This window comes from Neomonachus schauinslandi, chromosome 1 (genome assembly GCF_002201575.2).
Source record: "Neomonachus schauinslandi chromosome 1, ASM220157v2, whole genome shotgun sequence".
In the NCBI taxonomy this organism is placed as follows: domain Eukaryota; kingdom Metazoa; phylum Chordata; class Mammalia; order Carnivora; family Phocidae; genus Neomonachus; species Neomonachus schauinslandi.
The window spans coordinates 44725449-44750457 of NC_058403.1; the positions used below are offsets into that span (position 1 = coordinate 44725449).

General features: G+C 37.4%; 2 pseudogenes; both read left to right on the forward strand.

Annotated features, from left to right (window-relative positions):
* Positions 1 to 252: 252 nt before the first annotated feature.
* On the forward strand, positions 253 to 1174 carry LOC110578429 (annotated as a pseudogene).
* A 17155-nt stretch (positions 1175 to 18329) lies between these two features.
* LOC110578431 lies at positions 18330 to 19250 on the forward strand (annotated as a pseudogene).
* The last annotated feature ends 5759 nt before the right edge of the window (positions 19251 to 25009 follow it).

The window sequence follows — 25009 nt, forward strand, 5'->3', positions numbered from 1 at the left end:
GCTGTTAATATATTTAATTTTAAATATATAATCTTAAAGGCCTTTTTAAAAAATCTTTCTCAAAATTATTTATTATATACTTAATACTCAAGTATATTTCTAAAAAAGAGAAACCCCTGTACCTTCCTATTTGCTGAGAAACTGACATCTGAAATAGGGAACAGATATTACCATCCCAAACCAGTTTTCATGACCTTTGATTGTTTTTTTCCTTTACCCATTCTCTCAGGGCAGTGATCAGCCCGAGTGCATATGATGGAGGCAAACAAGACGCAGGTGACTGAGTTTGTTCTCACAGGACTTACAGATCGTCCAGGGCTGCAGGTCTCCCTGTTCCTGGTGTTCTTGGTCATCTACCTCACCACCATGGTGGGCAACCTCGGACTGATTTTTCTCATCTGGAAAGACCCCCATCTTCACACCCCCATGTACTTATTCCTTGGCAGTTTGGCCTTTGCAGGTGCTTGTTCCTCATCCTCTGTGACTCCCAAGATGCTAATGAATTTTTTATCTGAGAATCATATGATATCCCACTTTGAGTGCATCACCCAATTTTATATTTTTGGTTCCAGTGCCACCACAGAGTGTTTCCTCCTGGTAGTGATGGCCTCTGACCGCTATGTAGCCATATGCAACCCCTTGCTTTATCCAGGGGTGATGTCCAACAGGCTCTGTACTTGGTTGATAAGTTTGTCTTATGTAATTGGTTTTCTGCATCCCACAATTCATGTAGGATTATTATTTAGATTAACCTTCTGCAGGTCCAATATAATACACCATTTCTACTGTGAAATTTTGCCACTATATACAATTTCTTGCACTGACCCATCTATTAATGCATTGGTACTTTTTATTTTTGCTGCTTTTATTCAAGCTTTTACTTTTATGACCATCATAGCGTCTTATACCCGTGTCCTCTGCCATCCTGACAAAGAAATCTGAAAAGGGCAGGAGCAAAGCCTTCTCCACGTGCAGCGCCCACCTGCTCTCTGTTTCCTTGTTCTATGGCAGTCTCTTCTTCATGTATGTGCATCCTGGGTCTGGCCCAGATCAATATCAGGATAAAATGTATTCACTGTTCTACACGATTATCATCCCCCTGCTCAACCCCTTTATTTATAGCCTAAGAAACAAGGAAGTTTTAGGTGCACTGAGAAAAATTATAAAGAAATAAATATTTCTCAGGAAAGCTTTCATTAGTCCTTCGATTTTACTCTGTTTAAATAAAGCATGTGTCCCTGGGTTTTGCACAGAGTAGGGCCTTAATATGTACTTGTTAAATGAATGAATAACAAATTTAGAGTAGATAGACTTGTCTTCATCCTAAGTTCTTGTGATCATCAAAATAATTAATGAGCATGGTAAGGACGACTCCACTTACCTTGTGTTGTTTTAAATCCAACCTCAGGACGAAACTGGAATGAAATCTTCAAATTACTATGTCTTTGTAACTTGAATGAGCTTTGTATTTCCAAATACACACAACTTTTTTTAAGATTTTGTTTATTTTTTTTTATTTCAGAGAGAGAGAGAGAGAGAGAAAGCACAAGCAGGAGAAGGGGCAGAGGAAGAGGGAAAAGGACTCTCGGCTGAGCAGGGAACCCAACGTGGGGCTTGATCCCAGGACCCTGGAATCATGACCTGAGCCGAAGGCAGAAGCTCAACTGACTGAGCCACCCAGGTGACCCTCCAGACACACACACTTTACAACTTTTTTGCACTTATATTTTTTTAAGGGAAGACTCAATCTGTGTAAACCCTCTTTTTGAAAAGTCCTCATGCCCTTTTAGATAATTCTTGAGCAAGTAATTTTTCAAAACCTTCTCTTGAGTATTTATAATTATCCAAACAATATGTACACCAAAGTAATATTGTTAGACTAAATATGACAGAATATAACCTCATGGGGCATTCAAAATGAACATTTCTATAAGGTTTAAAAGTAATTTTGAAAAATATATTTGCATTTCAATCATTGAAGGGTATAAAAATTTAACAATTATGTATTTAAGAGAAAGTAATTTTCCTGCCATGTAATGAAAAGTTCTGAGTTCTTTAAAAACTTCTTTTTTTATAAAGATTTTATTTATTTATTTGAGACAGAGAGAATCAGAGAGAGAGAGAGCACATGAGAGGGGGGAGGGTCAGAGGGAGAAGCAGACTCCCTGCCGAGCAGGGAGCCGGATGCGGGACTCGATCCAGGGACTCCAGGATCATGACCTGAGCCGAAGGCAGTCGCTTAACGAACTGAGCCACCCAGGTGCCCAAAAACTTCTACTTTTTAATTTATAAGCAATCTTACTAAGCAGCTCGTGTCTGACACATATATGCCAATTGAATTTTTTTCTCTTGGAATGGACAGCTACCTGAAAGAACACATGTGCTTGGTCAATTTGTGATTATGCAACTTAACTGATTTTTTCTTTATAAAAACTATATATGTTTTCTGTCTGGCCCTTTTGCATTTTTTGAGCTCCTGGCTTTATTACATATGGCCCTGTGAATATTTTATTCAAAAATAAAAGAAAGATAGGTAGTTTTACACACATTATGTTATTGATAAAGCCAATTCTCATAACCCTTAGATGTCTCTTATAGGCCATACAAGGAAAAAGGAGCATATAAACCATGAGTAGTGACCTTGGCGCACTCTAGAAAAAGAATAAAGTATTTCTGTATACATGGCACATTCCTCTAACACCTAGCCTATTATTTTGATTTGAGGATAGAAACAATTTGCTGAGTCATCGAATGACAAAGCTCAAGGTGGGGCCAACTGGCTTCAAGCACTGTGTTTGGGGCTCTTTCCTCAGACCCTGCTCCTCTCACTGCATCTGAGCCCTGCTTCTGCTGTGTGGGCTCATTGGAAGCAAGTTGTTCCCTGTGGGTGCAGAATCTCTGTGGGAGTTCTTACTTCCACCTCTCCACAGTCAAAGCAAGTGGCAAAACTCTTGTTTTTTCTTTATGTGCCATGCAGCCTGTTTTAGTATTGTCTGTATACAATTGCTGTCTGTCAAAATATAGATGTTCTCTGTCTTCTTTATACCTTCATTATTTCAGGCAGCATGGTGCCAGAGTCCACGCTTTTAACCACTACCCTATGCTGCTTCTATTAGACTATAAAGTCTTATGTGAGACCCAACACTGATGGCTGAAGAGGCACTCGGAAGGAGATGGTGCTGGCCACATCTGGACGGCTCCCTCTGCTCCACCGGTGTGCCCTGTGGCTAAGAGAATGGAAGTAAGCCTCTAGATGTGCTTCCTGGCTTCTTCTTTTCTTGTAAAGCTCAGGTCACCATGCTAGGTTTTTTTTATAGGATACTGTGAGTTCTTTGTAGAAACTTTTAGTTTTCATGGTTTTATATTTTATGCAAAAGATGGTTTGGAATCCAACTAATAGCTGCTTAATCCATGAGAATGACAGCATTTCAGGTACTTCTTAGCAGGCTTTATAGCGAGCGTATTGTAAAACTGAATAACTCTTTGACACATCACACCCTGTTGATAACAAGTAGCAGAATTAGTGACTAAATGTCACCAATCAAGTCTTGCATATCTTCTTCTTCTTCACCCAGATGGTATGGACCATGGATCAGTGGTTCTCACTCTTGGTTCTCACCTCAAACCAAACAAACTAAAATCTCTAAGATGGGGTACCAGGCTTCTGGTAGTTTTCTAAACCTCTCTGACTGATTCTAATATGCAGCCAGCATTGAGAGTCACTAGGGACAATCATGTGAAACTTGGCAAGCTTCCGATGAAGAATAGGTGATATTCAAGTATAGAAACTTTCTTGTATGACTGTTACAATGACTGTTTTGCCAAATGGTTACTTTATCATAGTTTATGCAATTTTTGATCAAGTTTTTATCTTTATTCCCCCCATTTTTGATGGCACAAGGGAAATAATGATATATAAATGATATGTCTATTGCATAGTGTGCTTTTTTTAATTTAAGGCAGTGATTCTCAATCCTTGCTGGAATCACCTAAGGTCCTTAGAAATTAAAATTCTCTGACCCAATCTCAGACCAGTGAAATCAGCTGCTCTGGAGATGTGACCCAGCTATTTGTCGACCTTTATCCCTCCAGGTGATAAAAGCATAGCCCAGGTTGAAAACGACTGGTTTAAGGGGAAAGTAAAATCTTCATATGGTTTTTGATTCTTTTTAGTTGGTTTTGGAAGTCTGACACAATTATCTATATGCTAGTGAATAGGGACCTGCAGTGTGCTGTCTGAAAACAAATTCATTCATTAAAAAAATTGTAAATAACACTAATTTCTTTCAAATTCCTACCAGATAATCAGTTTGGGGAAACAGGCTATGCATATCCAGACAGTTCACAAAAAGTTGCAAATCTTTCCTAACAAATGTTTCTCCTGCATTATTAGAGTCCCATATTTCAGCAGGTATTTTATTTGTATTGGACAGTTCTCCATTCTTATCTGTATTGTCATGTAGTATAATCAATCCACTGAATGTCATTTGAGCTATTACAAAATGTCTACTAGGTACATTATTTGGTTGGAGAGTATAACCTCTATATAACATTTATAACTGGTTTAGTTAAGCAGAAGAGCCAATGATGTGGAGATTTTTCACTTGAGGTTTTCATTCTTAAACTTTAGTGTGCATGAGCCCATAGGTATTGGATTCAGTAGATTGTTGGTTGGTGTGAGATTCTGTACTATGCACAAGTAGCCCAGACAACTCTGAGGCAGGTGGGGCTGGACTACATTTTGAAAGACAAAGTGCTAAAATTGCTCAAACATACATGATGATCACTTTAGATTTTGAATTTTAATTTATTTTTTTTAATTTTATTTTATTATGTCATGTTAGTCACCATACAGTACATCATTAGTTTTTGATGTGGTGATCCATGAGTCATTGTTTTCGTATAGTACACAGTGCTCCATGCAGTACGTGTCCTCCTTAATACCCATCACTGGGCTAACCCATCCCCCCAGCTCCTCCCCTCTAAAACCCTCAGTTTGTTTCTCAGAGTCCATAGTCTCTCATGGCTCATTTCTCCTCCGATTCACCCCCTTCATTTTTCCCTTCCTTCTCCTAATGTCCTCCATGCTCTTCCTTATGTTCCATAAATAAGTGAAACCATATGATAATTGACTTTCTCTGCTTGACATATTTCACTTAGCATAATCTCCTCCAGTCCCGTCCATGTTGATGTAAAAGTTGGGTATGCATCCTTCCTGATGGCTGAGTAATATTCCATTGTATATATGGACCACATCTTCTTTATCCATTCACCTGTTGAAAGGCATCTCAGCTCTTTCCACAGTTTGGCTATTGCAGACATTGCTGCTATGAGCATTGGGGTGCATATGGCCCTTCTTTTCACTACATCTGTGTCTTTGGGGTAAATACCCAAGAGTGCAATTGCTGGGTTATAGGGTAGCTCTATTTTTAATTTTTTGAGGAACCTCCACACTGTTTTCCAAAGTGGCTATACCAACTTGCATTCCCACCAACAGTGTAAGAGGGTTCCCCTTTCTCCATAACCTCTCCAATGTTTGTTGTTTCTTGTCCTGTCAATTTTTGCCATTCTAACTGGTGTAAGGTGGTATCTCAATGTGGTTTTGATTTGAATTTCCCTGATGGCTAATGATGATGAACATTTTTTCATGTGTTTATTAGCCATTTGTATGTCATCTTCAGAGAAGGAACTTTCTCCAGAATAGACCACATACTGGGTCACAAATCAGGTCTCAAGCAATACCAAAAGATTGAGATTATTCCCTGCATATTCTCAGACCATAATGCTTTAAAACTGGAATTCAATCACAAGAAAAAATTTGGAAGAAATTCAAACACTTGGAAACACTGCTCAATAATGTTTGGGTCAACCAGGAAATCAAAGAAGAACTTAAACAATTCATGGAAACCAATGAGAATGAAAACACATTGGTGCAAAACCTATGGGATACTGCAAAGGCAGTCCTAAGGGGGAAATACGTAGCCATCCAAGCCTCACTCAAAAAAATAGAAAAATCGGGGCACCTGGGTGGCTCAGTCGTTAAGCGTCTGCCTTCAGCTCAGGTCACGATCCCAGGGTCCTAGGATCGAGCCCCGCATCAGGCTCCCTGCTCGGCGGGAAGCCTGCTTCTCCCTCTCCCACTCCCCCTGCTTGTGTTCCCTCTCTCGCTGTGTCTCTCTCTGTCAAATAAATAAAAATAAAATCTTTAAAAAAAAAAAAAAAAAATAGAAAAATCCCTAATTCACCAACTAACTCTACACCTTGAAGAACTAGAGAAAAAGCAACAAACGATGCCTAAGCCATGCATTAGAAGAGAAATAATTAAGATTAGAGCAGAGATCAATGAATTAGAAACCAGAAACACAGTAGATCAGATCAACGAAACTAGAAGCTGGTTCTTCGAAAGAATTAATAAGATCGATAAACCTCTGGCCAGACTTACCCAAAAGAAAAGAGAAAGCACCCAAATTAATAAAATTATGAATGAAAGGGGAGAGATCACGACTAACACCAAGGAAATAGAAACAATTATTAGAAATTATTATCAACAACTCTATGCCAATAAACTGAGCAACCTGCATGCAATGGATGCCTTCCTGGAAACCTATAAATTGCCAAGACTGACATAGGAAGAAATTGACAACCTGAATAGGCCAATAACCAGTAACGAGATTGAAGCAGTGATCAAAAACCTCCCAAAATGTCTGTTCATGAGGGGAAGATGAACCATGAGAGACTATGGACTCTGAGAAACAAACTGAGGATTCTAGAGGGGAGGGGGGTGAGGGGATGGGTTAGCCCGGTGAGGGGTATTAAAGAGGGCATGTTCTGCATGGAGCACTGGGTGTTATATGCAAACAATGAATCATGGAACACTACATCAAAAACTAATGATGTAATGTATGGTGATTAACATAACATAATAAAATAAAATTAAAAAGCAAAAAACAAAACAAAAAAACCCTCCCCCAAAACAAGAGTCCAGGGCCTGATGGATTCCCTGGGGAATTCTACCAAACATTTAAAGAAGAAATAATACCTATTCTCCTGAAGCTGTTTCAAAATATAGAAACAGAAGGAAAGCTTCCAGACTCATTCTATGAGGCCAAGATTACCTTAATCTTCAAACCAGGCAAAGACCCCATCAAAAAGGAGAATTTCAGACCGATATCCCTGATGAATATGGATTCCAAAATCCTCAACAGAATCCTAGCTAATAGGCTCCAACAATACATTAAAAGGATCATCCACCACGACCAAGTGGGATTTATCCCCAGGATGCAAGGGTGGTTCAACATTTGCAAATCAATCAATGTGATAGAACACATTAATAAGAGGAGGGAGAAGAACCATATGGTCTTCTCAATTGATGCAGAAAAAGCATTTGACAAAATACAGCATCCTTTCCTGATTAAAACTCTCCAGAGTATAGGGATAGAGGGAACATTCCTCAAGTTCATAAAATCCATCTATGAAAAACCCACAGCGAATATCATCCTCAATGGGGAAAAGCTGAGAGCCTTTCCCTTAAGATCAGGACCACGTCAAGGGTGCCCACTCTCGCCACTATTGTTCAACACAGTACTAGAAGTCCTAGCAACAGCAATCAGACAACAAAAAGAAATAAAAGGTATTCAAGTTGGCAAAGAAGAAGTCAAACTCTCTCTTTTCGCAGATGACATGATACTTTATGTGGAAAACTCAAAAGACTCCACCCCCAAATTACTAGAACTCATCCAGCAATTCAGTAATGTGGCAGGATACAAAATCAATGCACAGAAATCAGTTGCTTTCTTATACACTAACAATGCAACTGTAGAAAGAGAAATTAGAGAAAGGATTCCATTTACAATAGCACCAAAAACCATAAGATACCTCAGATTAAACCTAACCAAAGAGGTAAAAAAGGATCTATACTCTAGGAACTCTAGAACACTCATGAAAGAAATTGAAGAAGACACAAAAAGATGGAAAAACATTCCATGCTCATGGATCGGAAGAATAAACATTGTTAAAATGTCTATGCTACCCAGAGCAATCTATACCTTCAATGCTATCCTGATCAAACTTCCAATGACATTTTTCAAAGCGCTGGAACAAACAATCCTAAAATTTGTATGGAATCAGAAAAGACCCCGAATCGCCAAGGAAATGTTGAAAAAGAAAAACAAAGTTGAGGGCATCACGTTGCCCGATTTCAAGCTATATTACAAAGCAGGGATCACCAGGACAGCATGGTACTGGCATAAAAAAACATACAGACCAATGGAACAGAATAGAGAGCCCAGATATGGACCCTCAACTCTATGGTCAAATAATCTTCGACAAAGCTGAATTTTGATTTCTTAAGAGGAAAGCCTACCTGCTCTCATCTGAATATTTGTGTCCTCCCCAAATTCATATTTTAAAATCCCAATCCCCAAAGATGATGATATGAAAAGGTAGGGCCTGTGGAAGTTGCTGAAGTCATGTGGGAGAGCCTCATGTTGGGATCAGTGCCTTATAAAAGAGGCTCCAGACAGATGCCCGACCTCTTCCTCCATGTGAGGACACAGTGAAAAGGCACTGACTGAATATGAATCAGGATGAGGACCTTCATCAAAATGTGACATTGCTGACACCTTGACCTTGGACTTCCAGCCTCCAGAACTGTGAGAAATCAATTTCTGTTGTTTATAAGCCAGCACGTCGGTGGTATGTTTTATGGCAGCCTGAATGGACTAAGACACACCTCATATTTAAATATTACTTTAAGATTCTTAGAGTGTGTTCATCTGAATCATCTTAATTGATCCTTTCAGTCATTTTGGAAAAATGGAAAGAGGTGACATTTCTTCCATTTACAAGTGAGAGAGCCTGGAGTAACGGAAAACACAGTTGTGTCAAATCAGATGATCTGTTCTTTTATTCCTGAGTCTTAGATGAAGTTAAAGTGACCACAAGAGCCTTCGTTAAATCCTCTGGGTCACACAGAGAAGAAAACAATGAGTGTTTGATGATATTTAAATGGGCAGTGCCTCAATTTCTTCATAGATAATGGAGATAATACTATGCACTAGTGTCCCTATTTAGCTGATTGGGTGAGACGGTATGTGTTAAGGAACATTATAGGGCATAAATCACTATACAAATATAGATTTTGTTTTTATGAGGAAGTTAAGATCCAACTTTTTTAAAGTTATATAAATAAAACGAGGCTAAGTTAAGACAAGAAACACTGTTACAAACTGCATTGTCACAGGTGGCCAATGTGTCCACACCAGAATTCTTCTCATTATGTAAGGTAATGTGAGAAAAGTCAGGTGCTCCAATACTGTTGAGAAATTAAGAAAGTTTATATGAATATGTTTTTGTTGAAAGTAAAGTACAAAAATATGTTCTTATGATAATGATTATTATATTTTTATTAAATATGTACATTAAAAAATTAGTCTTAGGAGACCTTAAAAAGCAAGTGTCTGTAAAATCCCTCTTTGGGAGGAAGGTTTCCAAAAACAACATTGCCCCAAATGGATGATTTCTGGCAAAAAATAATTTGATCACTAATGAGAGAGAAAAGTCAATTTCTTACAAAGTGTGAGAAACAGGAAACATTGACTAGACAGAATTTGGCACAACTTGCATTTTTATTGACTCATTTTTGTCCTTTCAAAGAAAACTCCTGACCAGGGTCTACTATACCAGACACTTACATGTATTTTTGGACTGAATTACTAAGCTATTCAAAGTAGACCTTTTAAAATCACCAACAATTTGCCTCCAAGAAAGAAGATGGGCTTATGAAACTTTGAACTTCTCGCAAGGTCAAATAAAACTAAACAAATGTTTAGACATTTGTTTAATTTTTTTCATGATAAATGTCAAAACATTTTGTCCTATTTCATCTTCTTTTATAGTTGTGCTAAAGTATTCCAGCTAAGAAGATGTAGAACAAATGACAGAATTAAAAAATTACCATTTAAAAATCCCTAATAATATAATTGGTTCTGGCAAGAATCATCAAAGGATGCTAAAAGCCTTAGCTAAAAAAAGGATAGGGAGCTGGGTGCAAAGTGAGAAAGTATCATATCATGAGTTACTTGCCAGATGTAAGGGAAAACAGGTAAACTTTATAGTTTATAGTGGGGAGATGTGACTATTAATACCTTAACCCAGGGATCACACTGAACCCCGCCAATAGTGAGACCAACAGGATCCCTGCACTTCCTAATGTTATGCAATATGAAATTCATAACATCATTTATAAAGAATTCTTGCCAAAATGTTTAATCAAGCCTTTAGATATAAATTCCACTGGAAATGGAAAAATACAAAGAGTAGGAGAACAAGTCAAACAAGGCAGCTACACAAATCCAGAATGTGGGAAATTTCACAAGACAATTGAACAACTGGTCCACTTTCTCCATGTCATTTCATTAGGGGGAGAAACAAGAAAACCATTGTGATTAATAACAACAACAAGGATGTAAAGAAAGGGGAAAGAAATGACACTGTTTGGGATTTTTTTTTTTAAAGATTTTATTTGTTTGACAGAGAGAGGGAACACAAGCGGGGAGTGGAAGAGGGAGAAGCAGGCTTCCTGCTGAGCAGGGATCCTGATGTGGGGCTCCATCCCAGGACCCTGGGATCATGACCTGAGCCAAAGGCAGACACTTAACGACTGAGCCACCCAGGCATCCTGACACTGTTTTGGATGAAAAGAATCTTGATAGGTAGAACAAACAAATGCAATGCTGTAAAAAATTAGTAACAATTGGAGAAATTTGAATATAGACTGGTTATTTGATGGTATTGGAAGAATAGTATTCATTTTATCTGATAGCCAAGTGGTATCGTGGTTAGGAAAAAAGTCCTTTGTTCATGATGCAGTGTGAAATGTTTAATTATGAAATGTATCTGTAGTTTTCATTACAATAAAATTTTCTCTTAAAATGTGTTATGCCTATAGGTTTTTTTTTCTAGAAGTTGTGACTCCACATAAATCTCACTACTTACTGATTTGTGTGCCAACCTGCAGATGGCTTGAGCTAATTGTAAAAGTATTTTATGTACAAAAACTGCCATTGTTATAAATTGGCACTATGACAACACATCTCAATTTGCTCACCCCAAAACCATTCTCTAACAAAAGAGCTTAACTGCTTTACTTCTGCATAATTAAAATAACTATCACAAATAGTTAAAATTACCATTTAACAAGCCTTTCCTATCTGTCAAGTACAGTGCTAAGGGCTTGACATTCACCCTCTCATCTGATTCTTGCAACAACCTTGTAAGTGCACATTATTAACATCATCTTGCCAATGAGGATGTCAAAGCTTAGAGAGTTTAAGTTATTGATCAGTCATAGAGGCAAAGCCCAATGAACCAAAGTCTGTTTCTTTCCAAAGTCTATGCTTTCAATCAACGTTGCTACTCTTCTTCCCCATGTCTAGAAGTAGATATTCAAATTATAGTGAATTTGTATTTTATAATGAATGTTGGTAACATCAACTATAGTTTCAGTTATTACAGCAAACTTTATGATATATTCAAAGCTGGCATGGGCCATCTCCCTTCTTTATTCTTTTAGAAGAATTCTTCGGGCATTAAATAAAATCTGTTTGCTCTTACAGATGAATTAATTTTCTAGTTCAACTATCCCTATGATTTTATTTAATATTTAATTAAATTTATAAATTAATTTAGAAAAATTAATGCCTCTGCTAGATCAAGTCTTTCTGCTTAGATAAAATGATGAATTTTCACACATTAAACACATTTTTATACCCCTCAGTAGTTTTTTCATTTCTACCAAATACCTATAGGTCAGGCTTATGCATATTTTTTCCAAGAAATATGTTGGAAAATTTGTTGTGGATTTGTGACAATTTGAAAAAACTCTCAGATGAACTTCATAGTCTGGAAATATCAAAAAAAAAAAATAAGAAAAAGGTATGTCACAAATGCATAAAATATATGTGATACTATTTTATCACTTACTACCATAAAATATACAAAAATCTGTTGTAAAAAGTTAAATCTTATCCAAACCAACACTTAGAGACTGTACATGGAACCAACGGCAATTGAGAGAAAGCAGCATTAAGTCATAACTGCATAAAATTAACTGTAGTACATACTGCACTACTGTAATTTCATAATCACCTTCTTCTGCTGTCTTGGTGAGCTCAGGGCAACCTACCATGCTAATCTCTACATGAGCAATTGGTTTCTCTAGTAAATTGTATATCGCAGAACAAACTGATCTCGTGGTTTTCGTGTATTTTTCGTGTTTAGTGCAATTAACATAAACCTTGAATAACACTATGGAACCCTTATGAGGTACCACTAGCCGTGCTGTTAGTGCCCCCAAGAGGCAGAGAAGAATCATGACATTACAACAAAAAGTTGAATTGCTTAATATATATGGTAGATGGAGGTCTGCAGCTGTGGTTGCCTGTCATTTAAAGCAGTATAAGGACCATTGTCAGGAAAAAAAAAAAAAAGAAAGAAAATTCTTTTTTTTTTTTTTTGAGAGAGAGAAAGAGTGCAAGCGGGGAGGGGCAGAGGGAAAGAAAGAATCCTAAGCAGGCTTCACACCCAGCATGGAGCCCGATCTCATGAGCCTGAGATCATGATCTGAGCTGAAATTGGTTGCTCAACTGACTGAGCCACCCAGAAGCCCCCGAAAAAGAAAATTCTTGAAGCCATCACTACAGCTATGCCAGCAGGCACAAAAACCTTGCATTCTTTGCAAAATACCTTTTTGTCTCATATTAAAAATGCATTAAAAATGTGGGTGTAGAATGACTATAAGAGAGGCATGCCTATAGACTCTGATTTGAGAAAAAATGAAGTCATATGACAACTTAAAGCAAAAAGAAGGTGAAGGATCTTAAGTTGGAGAATTTAATGCCAGCAAAAGATGGTTTGATAATTTTAGAAAGAAGTTTGGCTTAAAAGATGTCAAGATAACAGGAGAAGCAGCTCTGCCAACTAAAAGGCAGCAGACAAGTTCCCAGATGTCATTAAAAAAATCACTGAGGAAAAAAGATATCTGCCTGAACGGGTTTTTAATGCAGATCAAAGTATCCTATTCTGGAAAGAAAATGCCACAAAGGATATCTATTAGTAAGGAAGAGAAGTGAGCACTATGATTTAAGGCAAACAAGGGATGGGCCAAATCTACTGTTTTGTGCAAATGCAGTTGGGTTTATGATCAGGATTGCCCTTATCTATAAAGCTGCTAACTCCTGACCCTTGAAGGGAAAAGAGAAACACCAGCTTCCAGCCTTTTGGTTGTATAAGAAAGCCTGGACAAAGGGAAGAATTTTTCTGAATTGGCTCCATCTTTGCTTTGTTCCTGAAGGCAGGAAGTACCTTGCCAGTAAGGGATTGCATTTAAAGTTCTTTTGATATGGACAATGCCCTTGGCCACCTAGAACCCCATGAGTTCAAGACCAAGGGCACTGAAGTGTCTACTTGCCCCCAAACACAATGCTTCTAATTCAGCCTCTAGATCAGGGGTTCATAAAAACCTTTAAGGCTCATTACACACAATAATCTATGGAAAGGATGGTCAACAGTTTGGAAGAGAACCCCTAAAGAGAAAATATCTTGAAAGTCTGGAACAATTATACCATGGAAGATGCCACTATTGTGATAGAAAAAGCCGTGAAAGCAGTCAAGCCCAAAACAATAAATTTCTGCTGGAGAAAACTGTGTTCAGATGTTGTGCACTACAGGATTTATGACAGAGCTAGTCAAGTAAAATCATTAAAGAAATTGTGTATATGGCAAAAAAAAAAAAATGGCGGGGGAAGGGTCTCAATATATGGATCTTGGAGAAATTCAAGAGTTAACAGACACCACACCAGAGGAATTGATCGAAGACGACTTGATGGAGATGAGTGCTTCTGAACCAGCGCCAGATGATGAGGAAGAAGACATAGAAGAAGCAATGTCAGAAAACAAATTGGCACTAGACCATCTGGCAGAAGGTTTCGGATTATTCAAGACTGCTTTTGACTTTAATGATCTGCACCCTTCCCTGATATGGGCACTGAAAATAAAGCAACTGGTGGAAGAAGGATTGGTACTGGGTAGAAACATTTTTAGAGGAGTGAAAAAGCAAAAAAGTGAGAAAGAAATTACAAGGTGTTGTTGTGAAGTTACACTGAGTGTGCCCGCCTCTCCTGCCAACTCCATCACCTCTTCCGCCTCTGGGACCAACCCCCCCTTCCTCCTCCTCCTCAGCCTACGCAATGTGAAGACAAGGATGAATACCTGTATGATGATCTACCTCTCCTTCACAGATACCAAACAATCATCATGCCATACAGTTAAAAACCTGTTTTTATGCGTTTTTGTGTGAAAAGTTTAATAACTGTACAGCAAGAACTGGGGAAACATTCTTCTGTCCTCATCATCGCCTATGTATTCATCCTGTGGAACATCGTGTACAAGTCCTGTATGGAAGTGGACAGCCTATCCTTACGTAGGCATAAGGTGAGTGATATTTAATATAAAATTAATAATGGGTTAGTTTTTATAACTTTGCTTTCAAAGAATTACATTATCCTATAATATGTCTCTCTTTCATAATTGGAGAAACTGCTTCTCAGCCTATCATCACATGTAAGTGGTTTTTTAAAAAAAATGTAACAATGTTTCCAATACCATGTTATGAATATGGCTATAATATGGTATGCCATAAAAAAATTAGTAACAATTCATTCATTAGTGTATAGGCTAGACTACCATGAGGCAGTCATATTAATTATAGTAGGCTACCATAAAGCAATCATATTGCTGTTTCTTTGTATCAGTGCATGAATTGTATTCTTGCAAATAAATATGAGTTTCTTTTTCACATCTTTCCATTTTCAGTGTCTAGTGTTAGTCACACATATAACATCTGCAGTGTTTTGTATCATAAGACAATGTTGATATAGGTACTGACAGATGATTCATTTTTATTTATTTTTTTAAAGATTTTATTTATTTATTTCAGAGAGAGAGAGTGAGGAAGAGAGAGATGGGGGAGGAAGCATGAGCATTGTGAGAGGCAGAGGGAGAAGCTGACTCCCTGCTGAGCAGGGAGCCCGATGCAGGGCTGGGGGGTCAATCCCAGGACTCTGGGATCATGACCTGAGCTGAAGGCAGACTTTCTTTTTCTTTTACTATGTTAGTCACCATACAGTACATCATTAGTTTCTGATGTAGTGTTCCATGATTCATTGTTTGTGTTTAACACCCAGTGCTCCACGCAATACATGCCCTCCTTACTGGCTGAGCCACCCAGGTGCCCCAGAGAATTCATTTTGTAAATACAGGATGTCAACTTACAACATCAACAAATACAGTACAGTACTGTAAATGTATTTTCTCTTACAATTTTATTAATAGTTTCTTCTCTCTAACTTACTTTATTATAAGAATATAGTATATAATACATGTAATATACAAAATATGCATTAATTAATTGTGTATGTTATTGGTAAGGCTTACAGTCAACAGCAAGCTATTACAGTAGTTACATTTTTGAGGGGTCAAAATTTATACACAGATTTTCAACTGCATGGGTGGTCAGTGCCCCTAACCCTCATGTTGTTCAAGTGTCAATTGTAATGATATAGAAGACTATAAATGTTATATTATTAAGTTAAAAATAGTTTGCGAAAAATTATGTATAGCAGAGCCATTATTTTATTTAAAAATGTTCATATAAAATTACCTATCTATAAATTATGGATATACAAATATACATAAATATTAACTACATGCCTGGGTAAATGATAGGAGAGATATACACCAAAAAGTTAACTGTATTTATCAATGTTTAGTGAAATTACAACAATTTGGTTTCTTTGTGTTTTACTACATTTTCATTGTTTTCTCCAATTAACCTACTTTTGTTTGCAGAAGAAACAAGCTATAAAAATAATAGTTAGAAATGAGTACGTTAAAAATGATTTGTAGACTAGTCTATAAAGCCCAGTAGGTTGATTTCATTCTACAGGGAATCTTTGGTGGCATTGAGGGAATTTCAATATTCTCTTTGCAAACAGGTTTGAGGATGGGAAGAAATAAATATCTTTGCTTCCAAACTGCATTTTTCAAAGAAAACTAACATGAGACAAGTAGTTGTCTTTGACATCTTTGTTCTCATATCTTAAGAGTTCTTCATGAAAATTTATATCTTATGACATCTCTGCATCTTCTTATAAGAATTGGGTGAGAATACAGTGCTTTATTTTATTGTCATTATTCTTTCCACCAAAAATGATAGAACATATCATTTTAGTACCAAGAGTTTCTCATGAGCTGTCAAAATATTTGAAAAATTTTTGAGATGATTAATCTATCAAATGGAACGGAAAGCAATCTTAACAGCTAAATAAAAACTATGTTCAACTCCTTTAACCCTTTTGGCTACAGGCTATATAATTGTAGAATGAGGATTTGAACTACTATACTGTCTGTGTGCTTCAACATCATGCTATGCTACCCACTGAATAGCAAAGACTAGTTGAGTCTCACAGACTGTGGGCAGAAATGCACCTCAGAAAATCCAGTGCTTCACAGAAGAGAACCTTAAAACGAAGGTCATAAAGTGGTTTAGACACATCACTTAGTAATTTAGAGATAGATTTGCGACTCAAGCTTTTGAAATTTTGTTACATTTCTGTTAACATTTTCTTTGCCAGGACAATGAATTATACAATCAATCTATTTAATAATTTGTGTCTTTGAAAGTCAAATTCATTCTGGCTTTCACTTTATAATGGAAACCTCATAGAAGCAGGAAATTTTCCAATAGTTAAGAATTAGAGAGTTATGGGACTTTTAAAGAGAGTCTATGCTTTCCCCTTCAATGTGGCTCTTGTTTAGATAGTACTTTTCTGGAAATCTGCAGAAAAGAATTCACCACATCTGCTAAGAGCCACACCTTAATGTCATAATCTCGGAATAGTGTGAAATAAGGATAATCTAGTACTTGCAGTGACTTGTCAGCAGCGTGCTTACTCGGTGATTACTGCCACTATGACCAGCCTCTCTGTTGGTGTTTCTTCATGTCTAAAATCAATCCCAAATTTTCTCTTTTTCCACTGGAGATAAAGAAGAACTGTGTTCCTCAAAACAGCCTCTCTTTTAAAGGGGAAAAACTCCAGGTGCCTTTTTATAGAAAATATCCCAATTCTTCTATATATTTTTACTGTTCAAAGATTATTTTCATCAGAACTGAAATTTTCACAAATTCTTCCTTTTGAATTACCAAGTGGGAGCTTTGAGATATTTCAGGCTAGCACCGACTTAGGAAGGGAATCTTCAGCTACGTCTATGTGGAATTGGTGTAGAAGTAAACATAGGCGTTGGAATGACACCCACTTGGATGGTCTTGTTATAAAACCCTGGCAGCTGTGAATCCAAGACTGGTAAATATTCCCTTGAATGGTTACATATTTAGATCAGCTGTTTATAAATGGGTAGACCCTGCTTTAGATACTAAGAGAGGGCATAAAACATATTTTATGTTCAGACTTGTGCATAATTTGTCATTGATGAAATGCATTGTGCTGATGAGGACTGAGGTTTTTTCTCTTGTGTCTCCACAGAACCCAGCCTTCTCACTTGCTTCCCAGGTTGTAAAACTCATGGATGCATTTGTTGTTTGGGGCTCTTATCTTCCTTGACTGTCTTTATGTTAGTCATTGCCTATTACAGTGGTTCGTCTTTTTTCCTCATTTGATTTACCTTTTAAACAGAATTTATAGTTTTTTTTACTATTTAAACTGAATCCACATTTTCAAAACATTAGTTATTTTTTCAACTGTGGTGCCATTTGTAATGTTTCATTCACCCTGGCTTTGATAGTCCCACTTGCAATCTCAAAAAGAGCAGGAAAAGAAAAATCTTTTTAATCATTTTAGAATTATGAGCCTCTAAAATGTTAAAAACATTCTTGGTTAACCGCTTGATAATTGTCTATATGGGTATGTTTAATGGGAGCTCTCGGATCTATTCCAAATGTGCAAATAAGCTGGCTAGTATTTTTGTTTCTTCTCTAGTCTTGAAAGAGTGGTTATTTTAGCATCTCAAGCATAACACCAGAATTAGAAGTCTTTTTAACCAAGTTTTACTTCTTGAAATTACCTATAAGACATTTAACATTATTAGTGTGGTTTAAAAAAGAGAAACTCTAAACTCTAAACTTTAGCATTTGTTGAGTAAGGGCCATCAGAAATAGAGGAATATGATGTTGCCATATAATACCAGTTTTCCTGATTATTGATTAATTTTTTCCTTTACCCATTCTCTCAGGGCAGTGATCAGCCCGAGTGCATATGATGGAGGCAAACAAGACGCAGGTGACTGAGTTTGTTCTCACAGGACTTACAGATCATCCAGGGCTGCAGGTCCCCCTGTTCCTGGTGTTCTTGGTCATCTACCTCACCACCATGGTGGGCAACCTCGGACTGATTTTTCTCATCTGGAAAGACCCCCATCTTCACACCCCATGTACTTATTCCTTGGCAGTTTGGCCTTTGCAGATGCTTGTTCCTCATCCTCTGTGACTCCTAGGATGCTTGTCAACATCTTAGACAAAAGTCAAGTGATATCCCTCTTTGAATGCATGGCCCAATATTATTTTTTTGGTTCCAGTGCCACCACAGAGTGTTTCCTCCTGGTAGTGATGGCCTCTGACCGCTATGTAGCCATATGCAACCCCTTGCTTTATCCAGGGGTGATGTCCAACAGGCTCTGTACTTGGTTGATAAGTTTGTCTTATGTAATTGGTTTTCTGCATCCCACAATTCATGTAGGATTATTATTTAGATTAACCTTCTGCAGGTCCAATATAATACACCATTTCTACTGTGAAATTTTGCCACTATATACAATTTCTTGCACTGACCCATCTATTAATGCATTGGTACTTTTTATTTTTGCTGCTTTTATTCAAGCTTTTACTTTTATGACCATCATAGCGTCTTATACCCGTGTCCTCTGCCATCCTGACAAAGAAATCTGAAAAGGGCAGGAGCAAAGCCTTCTCCACGTGCAGCGCCCACCTGCTCTCTGTTTCCTTGTTCTATGGCAGTCTCTTCTTCATGTATGTGCATCCTGGGTCTGGCCCAGATCAATATCAGGATAAAATGTATTCACTGTTCTACACGATTATCATCCCCCTGCTCAACCCCTTTATTTATAGCCTAAGAAACAAGGAAGTTTTAGGTGCACTGAGAAAAATTATAAAGAAATAAATATTTCTCAGGAAAGCTTTCATTAGTCCTTCGATTTTACTCTGTTTAAATAAAGCATGTGTCCCTGGGTTTTGCACAGAGTAGGGCCTTAATATGTACTTGTTAAATGAATGAATAACAAATTTAGAGTAGATAGACTTGTCTTCATCCTAAGTTCTTGTGATCATCAAATTATTAATGAACATAGTAAGGACAGGCTCCTTTTATTTTGTGCTCTTGTTTTTAATCTATCCTCAAGGATAAAAGTGAAAAATAAATCTCAAAATTACTATATCTTTGTAACTTGAATGAGGTTTTGTATTTCCAGATACACATATTTTAAAACTTTTTGAATTTATAATCTTTTTTTTTATTTGAGAGAGAGAGAGAGAGAACATGAGTGGGGGGACAGGCAGAGGGAGAGGGAAAGACTCTCAAGCAGACTCCCGCTGAGCATGGAGCCCAATGCAGGGCTCGATCTCATGACCCTGAGATCATGACCTGAGCCAAGATCAAGAGTCAGACATTCAACCGACTGAGCCACCCAGGCGCCCCTGAACTTATATTCTTATAAGTTATAGGAAGAATTAGCCTGTGTAAATCCACTGTTTAAAAATTACTCATGCTCTCCTAGATAATTCTGAGCAAGTAATTTTCAAGATTTTATAGATATAAGTATCTTTGATAAATATTTATAATGAGGCAAACACTATATATGCCATAGTAACAGTGTTAGACTAAATATGACAACATATATTCCTCGTGAGGCATTTAACATGAATATATCTAGGAGGCTTACAAGTAATTTTGGAAAATTAACTTATATTTGCATTGTATTCATTCAAAGATACAACACTTTAGCCATTAAATACTTAAAATAATTACTTTTCCTGCAATATAAGGAATAGTTCTGAGCTCTTTAAAAATTTGTACTTTTTAATTTATTGAATAATCTCAGTGGGCACCTTGTTTCCAGCACAAATACACCATTGAATACATTCCCCGCACCCCCCCCCCCCGGAATTGACAGCTACCTGAAATAGCAGGTGTGCTTGATCATCTCATAATTATGTAACTTAAATCAATTTTCTTTCCCTTACAAAAGTTATCTATGTTTTCTGTCTGGCTTCCTGACTTTATTACATATGGACTTGTGAATATTGTAGTGAAAAATAAGAAAAGATATCCCCATATACATGACACATCCCTCTAACCCCAGGCCTATTATTTTGATTTGAGGATAGAAACAATTTGTTGAGTCATTGAACAATAAAGCCCGCGGTGGGGTTGACTGGCTTCAGCACTGTGTGTTTGGGGCTCAGTTTCCTCAGACCCTGCTCCTCTCACTGCATCTGAGCCCTGCTTCTGCTGTGTGGGCTCATTCGAACCAACATGGATGCCAAGTCTCTGTTAACTTTCTGTCACTACCTCTCTACACGCCAGGCCAGTGACAAAACTTTCTCTTTTTTTTCCCTTTATGTGCCATGCAGACTGTTTTAGGTATTGGCTGTGTATAATTGCTATCTGTCAATATATAGATGGTCTTTGTCTTTATTTTTTCTAACAGCACCGTTACTAAGGTGGGATGTGATCCAGTAGCAGATTGTTACATTCTCTATGTTTTTGTCATCACAGGTTGATATATAGCGGGACTGTCATCTTCACAGTTGCCGTGGAGAAACAGCCACAGGAAGTTCTGTGGTCCGTGGGGATAAATATTTTGCGAATATTAAACCATGCAATTTAAATATCCCATTTTAGGGACACCTGGGTGGCTCAGTCGGTTAAGCATCTGCCTTCGGTTCAGGTCATGCTCACAGGGTCCTGGGATTGAGGCTCACATCTGGTTCCTTGCTCAATGGGGAGTCTGCTTCTCTCTCTCCCTTTGCCTGCTGTTCCCTCTGCCTGCCTCTCCCCCTGCTCGTGCTCTCTCTGGCGCTTTCTCTGTCTCTCTGACAAATAAATAAAATCTTTAAAATAAATAAATATCCCATTTTATGTTTGTTTTCATGATATTTAAAGTTGCAAAAAGCTAGTACTTGACTTTTTAGAGAGCTGGGAGAGACGGAAAGACTTTCAGGACTGGCAAGCCCTGTTCCATTTAAGAGACCAGATCACAAGTTCCAACAGCCCTCGGCTTTTGCTGCAAAAGCTGAAAAAATGAAGAGTCCATAAGAATGTGAAGATATTAGTAGAATAGAAGTCTTAGGGACCTTCCTTCCACTTCCAACATCTCACATGCTACCTCCCCACCTCCATATTTTCATATACCATTTCAGAGACAAAGACAAAAAAGATTTAATTTCTTTTCTGCCAGGTAGGATGTCATGGATATTGCTATACCTATTCCATGGATTGCTCAACAATTCATTGACTAGAATTGTAGACCTAGGTCATCTCTAGGCTGAGGACATGACCTCATGACAGAAAGAATGGGAGGTAGCAAGACAAGGGACAAGCAATTAAATCCCCTTCTTGGACTCTGAATTTTTGAGACTCACTTTTTCATGAGAACAGCCCAATTCCAACAGTGATAACTCAGTTCAGAGAGGTAGCCTGGGACATATTTGTGAAGACCAGATGTGGGAGGACATGACCAGAGTCTTTAGTCAAGTCTGAAAGAGAACCTGAAGATTGTCAGGCAGAAAGCAAAGTCAGTGTGGGAAATCCTGTGACATTAGCAAGTGAATTTATACTAATCTTCCAACAATGGGCTCATCCAGTACCTGTTTTCACTCAAGCCAGACAGGTAAGGTAAAGATGGCGCTACAACTTGGGGGTAGGAATGAGCATGTGGGAGAGGAGAACTCACAGAGAAATTGAAGTTGGATGACATTCTACACTTTCTGACACCTTATCAGAGACAACTGCCAAATCTCCAGATATTTCACACCCACCCTATATTTATGCCTACACAAGGGTAGCCTTGCTGGTCATGTAGTGAGATCCCTGGAATAGAGACAGGCTAAATACTGGGGGTGGGGGCAGCTTCTGAACATCCAATATCCAGTTTTACTTAGCCAAACATTGATAGTCTGTAACAGTCAGAAAATCAGATTAAGGACAGACGTCTTTTTGCAATGGGTAGATCCCTCAAAAAGAGTAAGTCTTTTGAGTGGACTAAAGTTTATTAAGAAGAGAATGTAATGGGTTAAGAGAACAGAAGGAATATTTATTTTCAGGACGTTTTGTAGAACACAGGCCGGTTCGTTTATATTGACAATATTATGTTGATAAAAACTGGATAACTTTGTAAAGTTCGTGTTTTCCACAAGATGACAGATAATTCTTACAAAAATTGCATCTTTCTGTGTGTAATTATAACATGTGGCAAAATACTAAAAAAATTCTTGGTTCCCAAAGAACAGCTGCAGCTGGATTTAATGGAGAGACCAGAGTATCAACTGGAGATCCTAGCTTTTTCTTGGAATACAGGCTAGATGGGAATTGGGTTTGACTCCCTTGGGAAGATGCTGAAAGTATTGTCTACATGGGAAGGAGGGTAAAACTGGTAAATGAGAATCAGAAACTGTAGTAGAATAAGGAGAAGAAACTGTTAGGTGACCACCAAATCTATTTTCTTTTCATCCTAGACACACACCTTCCCTTTTCCATTGACTATAGTGATATGATTGAGTTTAGGCTTGAAAGTGATGTATATCACTTACATTTCTGGCTCATAAGCACCTCACATTTGGAATCCCCTATGAACTTTACCCTTCCAGCTTGATCCAAATGAGAACACAAACCCTGAAGGAAATCATGTGTGGAAAATGCTTGAGTGGCAAGTTGGAAAGAGTTTGGGACTCTGAATCATCAAATGGAATGAACAGTTGTTCAATTAAGAACATGTGCTTCATACTTATCATAAAGGAGAACTAACCTTCTGTTCTGTTGATCTACTAAAATATTGGCTATTATTTGTAAATTCAATTAGTGTTACTGTAAATAATATATACATGTAATGCAAAAAAAACCTCTTCAACTGTATACAGTTAATTATTGGGTCTACTTCTCAGTGTAGGGAAATGGATATTTAGGCTTACCAATTTTAGTTGTTACTCTGTGTGGAATGAGAAGTTATTTATACATGCCGAGTGGGGAGAGTGTGTATGGGATGATGGTGAAATGGTGTACGTTTTATAAGAATCAGTCTGGCATCAGCGTAGAAAATGGAGTGGATGACTGTGTTAGCAGATGCAGATAGTGTCATTAGGAAGTTATTTAATAAGCCCAGGCAAGACATGAGTGTATTATGGATTTTCAGATTAACTGTACAAATAGAAATAGTTGGATTTAAGACATTTTTAGTACATAAAATCTAGAGGCAATAGTCAAAAAAATGGAATTGAGGGAGAAATTAGTTTCATGAATATGTTCCTGATTTATGGTGTGCACAAATACTTGTTTGCAGACCCTATTCCCTGAGACAGGGAACATTGGAAGAATACCAGGTTTGGGGGTGGAATAGAAGAAGATCTTAATTTCAGATTTGGACATGTTAATTCTAATGTACCTTTGGGATTTCCAAGTGGGCACGTAGGTATTTGGGTAGTGGGACCATTAAAAGAGACAAGAGGAAGGAAAACAAGCCTATTCTAAACTCCGTTCAGTGACATTTTATAAACATACCCCTCTGGTGAACCCTGAGGACACAATGTACAGTTTTAATTGTTATAACTAGCTGTGTGTAGATGATTTGATGATTAGCTCACAAGCTCTAATAATTAGAACAACTTTGACTTCATCCTACTGGGAATCTTTTTGAAGCATTAAGGGAATTTCAGAATTTTTTAAAGAATAGATTTGCGGATAGAAGGAAGAAATGTTATCTCCCTCCAGTTTGGAGTTTCCAAGGAAAATCAATACACAAATAATACTGCTTCAATTCTGTACCTTTTATGTTACTTCAAGAAAACATTTCCAATTTCCCATGATTTATAGGAAGTAGGTGAGAGTGCAGAGATTTTCATAATTTTCCATAAATTTCATTAATATAGTGTTGTAATTTGTCTGTATGATAAACATCTAAGTAAGAAATTAACATCCTGGACAGGTGTTTTTTCTATTTAAATCGGCAACCAAAATCTAGACAGACAGAAGTAAATGTCTGTCTGATCATGTATATTTCAGTTAGAATTTTTACACATTTTGGGGGGAGTTCTTAAATAATAAACTCTGGTTAACAGAAGAATGAAAATTAGAAAAATTCAATAATAGTGGTAAGAAAAATTCAGAGTTAATTTCATAATGTGAAGTTTGCTTAATTGAGACATAAGCTATGCAGCTCAAATCTAACTTATTTGTAATTTGTTCAGACTGGGAAATTCTGGCTTACAGTTTGTGGCTGAGTACAATACAAATTCTTTAATTTCATGAAATCACGAGACTATGGGCTAAAGTCACTGGTGGTAACTGCAAAATGCTCCTTGTCTCATTTATCACATAACTCTTGAGACAAAATTCACAGAGATTACTAATTCTTGGCCAAGTTACACACTGTAGGAGCTAAAACTAGCAAAAACAAACATTTGGTTATTCGAGATTATAAAGAAAGTTGGGCCAGTTTATGCAGGGCAAAAATCTCTTAAGTTCTTAATTTTCAATTAATATTTTGCCTGTGTTGTACATATTGGGGTTCCCGGTGGATATACATTCAAAAGTAAAAATTCCAAAGCGCATGAATTCTTCCTTTATATTTAGTGGAGATAGAATAATATCTCACAATCTTCTCTTATGCTGATCACTGATTCATTGAAAAAGAGCTTTTGTTCCTATTT